The sequence below is a fragment of the Sorex fumeus genome, unplaced genomic scaffold, assembly GCF_029834395.1.
Source record: "Sorex fumeus unplaced genomic scaffold, SorFum_2.1 ptg000128l, whole genome shotgun sequence".
NCBI classification, from domain to species: domain Eukaryota; kingdom Metazoa; phylum Chordata; class Mammalia; order Eulipotyphla; family Soricidae; genus Sorex; species Sorex fumeus.
Window position 1 is genome coordinate 56,124,070 of NW_026606185.1, and position 8,138 is coordinate 56,132,207.

Here is an 8,138-nt window from a genome sequence, read left to right on the forward strand (position 1 = left end):
TGAAAAGCTTTTATGTGAGCAATAATAAGAAAATTTCTACAGTTGTGATTGTTGGGTGTTTTTTCTCTTTAGTAAGTCCAAACACAGCTTCAGACATTTTGGACACCTTTTGAGGAATGAGGAAGAAATTAGGAAACACCTAGTGGTAATTATATTAAATCATCAACTCCTATTGACTACCCTTTCCTCCCCCCCTTACAATACTAGATGGCAAGTTTAGGTGGAGATTGAACTACCTAGCCACGAAGTTTTTTTAAAAAGTCAACTATGGAACTGAGTGCTCGCTTCGGCAGCACATATACTAAAATTGGAACGCTACAGAGAAGATTAGCATGGCCCCTGCGCAAGGATGACACGCAAATTTGTGAAGCGTTTCATATTTTTGAAATTTACATACAAGTGGTACTACATGGAAAGTATCATGTTAAACGAAATGAGTTAGAAAGAGCGGGATAGACACAGAAAGATTGTGTTCATCTGGGGAACATAAAGCAACAAAATGGGAGACTAACACCCAGGAGTGGCTGAGATTAGTACCAGGAATTTTGCTCCATGACCTGGAGGTCAGCCACACGTGCTGGGGAAAAGGAAGCTCAGATAGAGAAGAGAGCACCAAATAAAGGGTGTTGGGAGGATCCTCCCAGGGTGGGAGAAGCATGCTGAAAGTAGACTATAGACCAAACATGATTGCCACTCAATGCCTCTCTTGCAAACTACAGGACCCAAAAGGAGAGAGAGAGAGAGAGAGAGAGAGAGAGAGAGAGAGAGAGAGAGAGAGAGAGAGAGAGAGAACAAAGGGAATGCCCTGCCACAGAGACAGGGTGGGATGTGGGGACAGAGGGGGGGGGGGTGGGAGAGATGCTGGGACCTGTGGTGGTGGAGGATGGGCACTGGTGGAGGGATGGGTACTTGATCATTGTATAACTGAAACCCACTTAATCACTTAATCACTTAACTTCCCGTTAGTTGTCGATTTGCTCGAGCGGGCACCAGTAACATCTCCATTTGTTCCTGTCGCATGCTAGTGTAGCCCAATGGCATCTGTTCGCTCTGGGAACATGAAGAGACTCAAACCGGTCATTCATGATCTTCACGAAGAAGTCTGACCATCTGGTAGGTGGGCGGCCACGTGGTCTTTTGACATCCCGTGGAATCCAGTCGGTAACAGCTCTAGTCCAGTGATCATCTTTAAATCTCATTACGTGACCAGCCCATCTGATTTTTGACACCTTGGCAAATGAGACAGCGTCCCTGATTCTTGATCGTCAACGGATGTCAGAACTCCGGATTTTTTCTCTCATTTGAGTGAAACGTGATATTCCAAGCATAGCTCTTTCAATTCTTCTTTGGGAGACCTGAATAGTGTTCTCATCCTGTTTGCGTAGGGCCCAGGTCTCTGAGGCATATGTTAATGCAGGAAGAACAGTGGAATCAAAGAGATGTGCCTGGAGCCGGAGGTTCTTCGTCCTCTTAGCTATTTCTTCAACGTTCTTGAAGGCGTTCCAAGCTGCTCTCTTCCTCCTGCACAGCTCAGGTGCCAGGTCATTTGTCATGTTGCCTTCTTGATCTAGGTACACATAGCTGTTGCATTCGGAGATGGTCATTCCGTTGAGAGCAAATGGGGCATCAGGAACGAGGCTGTTTCTCATAAACATTGTCTTCGTAAGATTCAGCTGTAGTCCTACCTTTCCACACTCACGGTCAAAGTCGGCCAGCATTTGTGCCGCTTGGCTGATGTTTGGTGTTATTAAAACAATGTCATCAGCAAAGCAGAGGTAGTGTAGTTGCCGACCATCTATCTTCACTCCCATTCCTTCCCATTCCAGTCATCGCATGATGTTCTCGAGGGTGGCACTGAAGAGTTTCGGTGAAATGGTATCACCCTGCCGCACCCCTCTCTTGACATCAACGATCACTTCTTTGTAGAATGGTGAGATCCTGGTAGTGAATCCGCAATACAACTCACGGAGGATCTTGATGTATTGGGCTTGAATGCCCTGATTGGCTAGGGCTTCAATGACCGCTTCCGTCTCAACAGAATCAAAGGCCTTCTTTAAATCAATGAACGTGAAACAGAGTGGCATCTTGAACTCCCGAGAAACCTCAATGAGCTTGGTTATCGTGTGGATATGGTCAATGGTGCTGAATCCTTTGTGGAATCCTGCTTGCTCGCATGGTTGTCCTTCATCTAGTGTTCTGCCAATCCTATTTAGGATGACTTGAGTGAACAACTTGTAGATGACAGACAATAGGCAGATTGGGCGATAGTTGCCAATGTCATGGATGTCTCCCTTCTTGAACAGTAGTACAGTCCTGCTGGTTTTCCACTGGGGTGGAACCTTGCATTCAGACAGGTAGCAAGTGAAGAGCCGAGCCAGTGTATTGATGAGTACTGACGGCAGGTTCTTCAGGTGTTCAGGTCTGACCTTGTCTGGGCCAGGTGCTGTTTGTTTCTTTACCGACGAAATGGCATGTCGGATTTCGGAAGGGAGAACGTTGAGAACAACATATCCATCCTGTGGAATTTTGTATGTTGGCAAGTGGACATGGCTATCGAAGAGATTTGAGTAGAAGTCATGGGTAATCTTCTCCATTGCCGTTCTGGAGGATGTGATGGATCCATCAGGACGTCGGAGGGCAGTCATCTTGGTCTTGTAGTTGGCGAAGGACAGGTGGGCGTAAGGAATACTTTTCCCAGCTTCTGCCGCATCTACCGACCGGTACTTCTGCTCTTCTCTCTTTGAGGTCTTCCTTGATCGCATCTCTGCACTGCTTTGCAAGCTCAGACATTAGCTTGTGGTTGCCTGAGGCATGTGCCAAACCACGCTGGCGAATTAGCTCAAGAGTTTTCGAAGACGGGCGTTTTTTTGTCGCTATCTCTCTCTTGGTGTTCCTCACACATTCATGGAGGCGCTTAACCAGTCGATCTTATTCCTCATCAATGTTTCAACAATGGCATCTTCCCATGTTTCCACAATAGTGCCAAAGAGTTCCCAGTTGGTGGTCGTTCTGGGAGTTCTCTTTTTGAACTTTGCAGCCCTTTCTCCCCGCTCTGTGAAGTAGAATTTTGCACGAAGGAGATGGTGGTCCGATCCCGTTCGAAATTTTGGGACAACAGCAACATCGGTCAGGCAAAACCTTCGATTGAATATGATGTGGTCTATTTCGTTGTGGAATCGTCCACCGGGAGACTCCCATGTCCAACGCTTAGATTCTGCCTTCTGGAACTGAGTTACCATGGATGGTCTTGGTCGACATGATGAACTCAGACAGTCTCTCACCCTGTTCGTTCCATTCTAGGCCATGGGTCCCGATGTGAAGTTCTTCAGCTGATCTTCTCGGTCCTATCTTGGCATTAAAATCACCCACGATGATCTTGTAGAAGGTGTGGTCTTCTTTATATAGCCTTCGCCACACTCCAGGACGCTTTCCGGACACATCATAAGATACTAAATACCCATCTTCCGGAATTGTCGTACCATATTTGATAGGGTTCAAATACGGTAACACCTACAAGGGTGATTAGAGGTCGCCCCAAAAGCCTCTATCCCTCTCGGGAAGACTGGCAAGCTACCGAGAGTATTCCGCCCGCATGGAAGAGCCTGGAAAGCTATCCGTTGTGTATTCGATATGCCAAAACCAGTAACTACAACTGGTCTCATTCACCTGACCCTGAAGGCTTCACTGACATGGCAGCACTGAGAAGGATGATAAAGGAGAGGTCGACAAAATCTCAAGGCCGACCTAGGCTGCCACAACGAAGGAAGACAAAAATGATCGTCTGTACTTTCAATGCACGTACGCTAGCATCAGATACATCCATCGAGGACCTGATGGTACAAGCGCGAATGATCAAATACGACATCATTGGTCTGACCGAGACAAGAAGGCACGAATCTCACTATGCCGTTTTCGACACTGGAGAAGAACTGTTCCTTGGAACATGCGATAAAAGTGGTGTCGACGACATCGGTGTCCTTGTCAACACAAACTTGGCCAAGAGCATTGATTCATTCGAATGCCTAACAACCCGAATCGGACGTTTACATTTGAATAGATGTGGCTCACTTTCTGCAGTTTCTATCTTCGTTGTCTACGCACCAACATCTCATTATGATGAAAGAGAAATTGAGAAGTTCTACACGGAGCTGGAGAAGTTCTATTACTGAAACCAAGCACAAAAATTTGTAAGTCTATAACTGTACCTCATGGTGTTTCACTAATAAAAAAAAAAGTCAACTATGAAACTGAGCATGAACAATATACAAGGTTTATATCAATTAGCTCTGAATGATGCTTTTATTCTTCCCATTTTGCAAGTGATGATTCAAAAGCTCAGAGACAGAGAAGATTTAAGCACTTTGCTTTAGACACACTGTAGATAACCCTACAAGGACTGAACTCTCATCATTTTTATCTCTAAACACCACTTCTCAGCTTTCTGTTATTTGCATTAGACTAACATTTCACTAATTTCACTAAGAGTGAAGAATATGTTAACACTAAGAGAAAATATATCAGCACCTTGAAATAAGATCTTAACCCAAAAAGTCTGTGAGGCTCAGACATTTAATAATGATTTTTTTTTTTTGTGGATTGACAATCTTCAAGCATTCATTTTCTATAGGAATCACTCGGGAGATTAAAACCATAATGAAGCATGTAGGGCCTCTGGGTAAGGCACCTGTGTGCAAGTATGAGTCTGACTCCCACATGCTCTTGGGTATTTAATTATCAGTAAACACAAATATTCATTTAAGGAGTTCAACTAAATAAGTATAGTAAAAGAAATCTTATTTTCTTACGAGTGAATTAGAAGGAGTGGAGTGGCTTTATGCCTCTTAGAAGATAATATAGGGGTTGGGACATGACTCAAGCAGTAGAGCACATACCTAACATGCACTTACCTGAACCTAACTCCTACCATGGCTGGGGGTGATCCTAGTGGCCCAGAAAACAGCCAACTTGGACTAGATAACTTATTTGCTTCATACTTCAAAATAAGAAAACAAAATTTTGAGTTTTTTACAAATGAAAAACTTTTTTTTATCTTTAAAAGAGAATTTTGGAAAAACAGAAGTATAATTTTTATTTCTTTATTTCTTTATTTTTATCTATTTCAACCTGTGAAGCAGCAGATTGATATATGGAGAGAATCTGACACCCTTGCTCTGATCTAGTTGCCACTGTTTCCTGCCTGGTAATTTTTATAGAACTAAGCAATGCCTCTGACTCTCCTTTCCTATCTGTAAAATAAAATTTAAAAAACCCTACAAAATTTCAGTTTCTTTCATGCAAAGTTGTATGGATTTATAATTATGCCGAAGGCAGAACCTGATATCCATGAAATATTCCATAATCAGCACTTGCCAAAGATAATAACAAAACCAACAACAAATGTCTCGTTTGGCCTAAAAGTGCACAGAACATGAGCTCCCAAAGGCTCTCTGATAAATTGAACTGAGCAAGCAGAATAATGCTGATAGGAAATCAAGCTGGTTCTTCCTTCTAAGGTAATTTTTGCCTGACTGACTTTCTTCTTGATCAAGTTGTATGTGGGGATGGAGTCTTGACTGTTATTAGTGAGAATTAATGAAACTTGTTTTTTGTTTATATCAAATATTAAACCTAATAGCTCTGAGAAAATAACATTGTGTTATTAACATAGGTTATTAACATAACCCTTCACTCTTTTTATTTTTTTCTTTTTGCTTTTTAGGTCACACCTGGCAATTCACAAGGGTTACACTTGGCTCTGCACTCAGGAATTACTCCTTGTGATGCTCAGGGGACCACGTGGGATGCTGGGAACCGAACCTGGGTCAGCCGCATGCATGGCAAACACCCTACCCGCTGTGCTATTGCTCCAGTCCCATCGCTCTTTTTCTTAAGAGAGAAAAACTCTGAAATCTTTTCTAATAGCCATGATAATGAACATCATCATGTTTATTTTTTTGACCATGAGATTTTTTCTAGAATAATATAGATAACACCACATACAATTATTTTCTTTTGCCTACATTTGTACTTGGCTAATTTCATGTGATTTCTGTTACTACCTTGTAGTTGTGCTAAGGCTACAAAAAACTTGATTTTACCCATGATATAATGTTGAATCTGTAAACTCTCACAGCTCTGACCAATCCTTATTGTCCAGGGCCTGGGGAGTTTCTCAGGATCTGGATTTTCAGGTTTAAAAGCAGCAGAGTTCCATTAAAAAGCAGGTTATCTTAAAGGTAAGCAATCAAGATGTGAAAAAGTGAGTAGATGCCAGTTCAAATACCCTTATAGAAATTTTGAAGTTGAGGTAATGCTAACTTCTGTAGACACATAAATGGTAACCATTCTATAAACCATACAACCTCAGGAGTATTTTCATCATGATTGTGGTACCTTTAAAATACTACACTGAAAAATAACCACTGACCAAGAAGTCACAGGTCAAATCAGCTGCACACATCAAGTAAGCATGGAGTCAGAGAACTGCAATATGCAAACATCAGCATAATTAACTCTGTAAGTTTTTGGAAAACTTACCCACAAACTTAGAAGGACTTTGTGGGAGATAATAGATGGGCGGAAATAAAAGATGAAGTTCCAAATGCAATGCAAAGAATCTCCATTGCATTCTAGTTGACTACCTCCTCTCATGCAGTTGTCTAGATGAGCCCAAGAAACTAAGAAAATGAGCAAGGACTGTGGAGTTAGACAAGGACTGAGGAGGATATCTACCTTTGTTGTGTCTTGGTTGTGCAACCACAATGAAGTCACTTAACTTCTCTGGGCATCTGTCGCCTCATCTCTGAAAGAAGGGATTCTTCTAGAACAGCTGCTTCCTTTGTTAGAGACTCTCAGAGACTGATATTTCTTTCCATTAGAGTAGAGAAATCAGAGGTGATTATTTGCTGTTTAGTTGGTCTAAGAAGGCCACTAGAGGACTGGCCTTCTATCTCTTTATTTTAACTGTATTACCGTAGTGAATGTTTAATAATGTTTTTTTTTTTTTAAATCTGGAATGAAGAATGAACATTTTTGTGAGGACTCATGAGATAACTTATATCTATGATTCCAGGAACCCTTTTAAATTCCTATTTTTGGAGTCAAACTCACCAATATGCCCAAGGTTCCAGTCTTCTATATTTGCTTTTCTGTTAATATTTTGTAGAGACCAAATGTATACACATCGTCATCAAATCTGCAAATGTGGTTGAAATGCTCATTTTCATACATTTGTTTAGGGGTAGTGTACATGCAAATAAATGTTAGCTCTGTTGAAGTCGGACCATGGAGAACTGATGGTTTATTTTGTTATGTCTAGCGATCCCTATTTCTGCAGTGAGAATGAACTGATTATCAACAATTTAGATGAATTGCATCGATTTAAAAAATATGTTTAGCCGGTCTTGAGCCGAGTTATTGCGTCTTAGACGAGAATTGTGTCTGAGCAGACAGTGAGATGTGAGGATGGGGAAGCGTTCATTTCACTTTATCCAATCAACTCAGAATTTCAGCTGTATGTGATTTTCCGTTCAAATTATGTAGTTGATTGCTTCAATTTTTTACTTCCTCTGCATCTCTAGCAAATCATCAGAACTGACAAGAGGATGAGAGAATTTAAGCCATCCCCACAGCACAGGGCCTTGGAAGAAGTTTAATCCCAGGAACTTACTCCTTCTAAAAACAGTTCATGCAAAACATGACAATGTAGTTCAAGGAAAACTCTGCTCACCAATAAATTAATACAGGACAGATATAAGAATTTATGTCCAGTTTTAATTGTAAGCTTAGAAAGTCCAATACATTTTTAAGTGACATTTAAAAAATATTTTAAAGAGTTAGCTAGCCAAAATAATCCAAAAGTTTTGATGATTGTTTATGATTTCGTCCCTACAGATCCAATATATGAGCAATTCATGCTCACTATTGTTATTCAGAATAGTATTTTTTGTCATTTTCTTGCCTTATCACACATATGCTCTTTCCAAATATATTGTTTTCAGTTATACTGTTTTAAAATTTGCAATATGTCAATAAAAGACATCCAGATCGTGTATAAAACCCTTACCTTAAAAACAGTAAAGCTAATTATCAGTTAAAAAGCAAATTAAAGAGGCAAAGACTTAACAAGGAAGATATTG

At 41.0% G+C, this 8,138-nt stretch overlaps 1 non-coding gene across 1 annotated transcript; it reads left to right on the plus strand.

The window, feature by feature from the left end:
• Window positions 1-277: 277 nt before the first annotated feature.
• On the plus strand, window positions 278-384 carry LOC130045640 (U6 spliceosomal RNA). The gene has a single exon (XR_008795606.1). It is a non-coding gene; the product is annotated as a U6 spliceosomal RNA (small nuclear RNA).
• The last annotated feature ends 7,754 nt before the right edge of the window (window positions 385-8,138 follow it).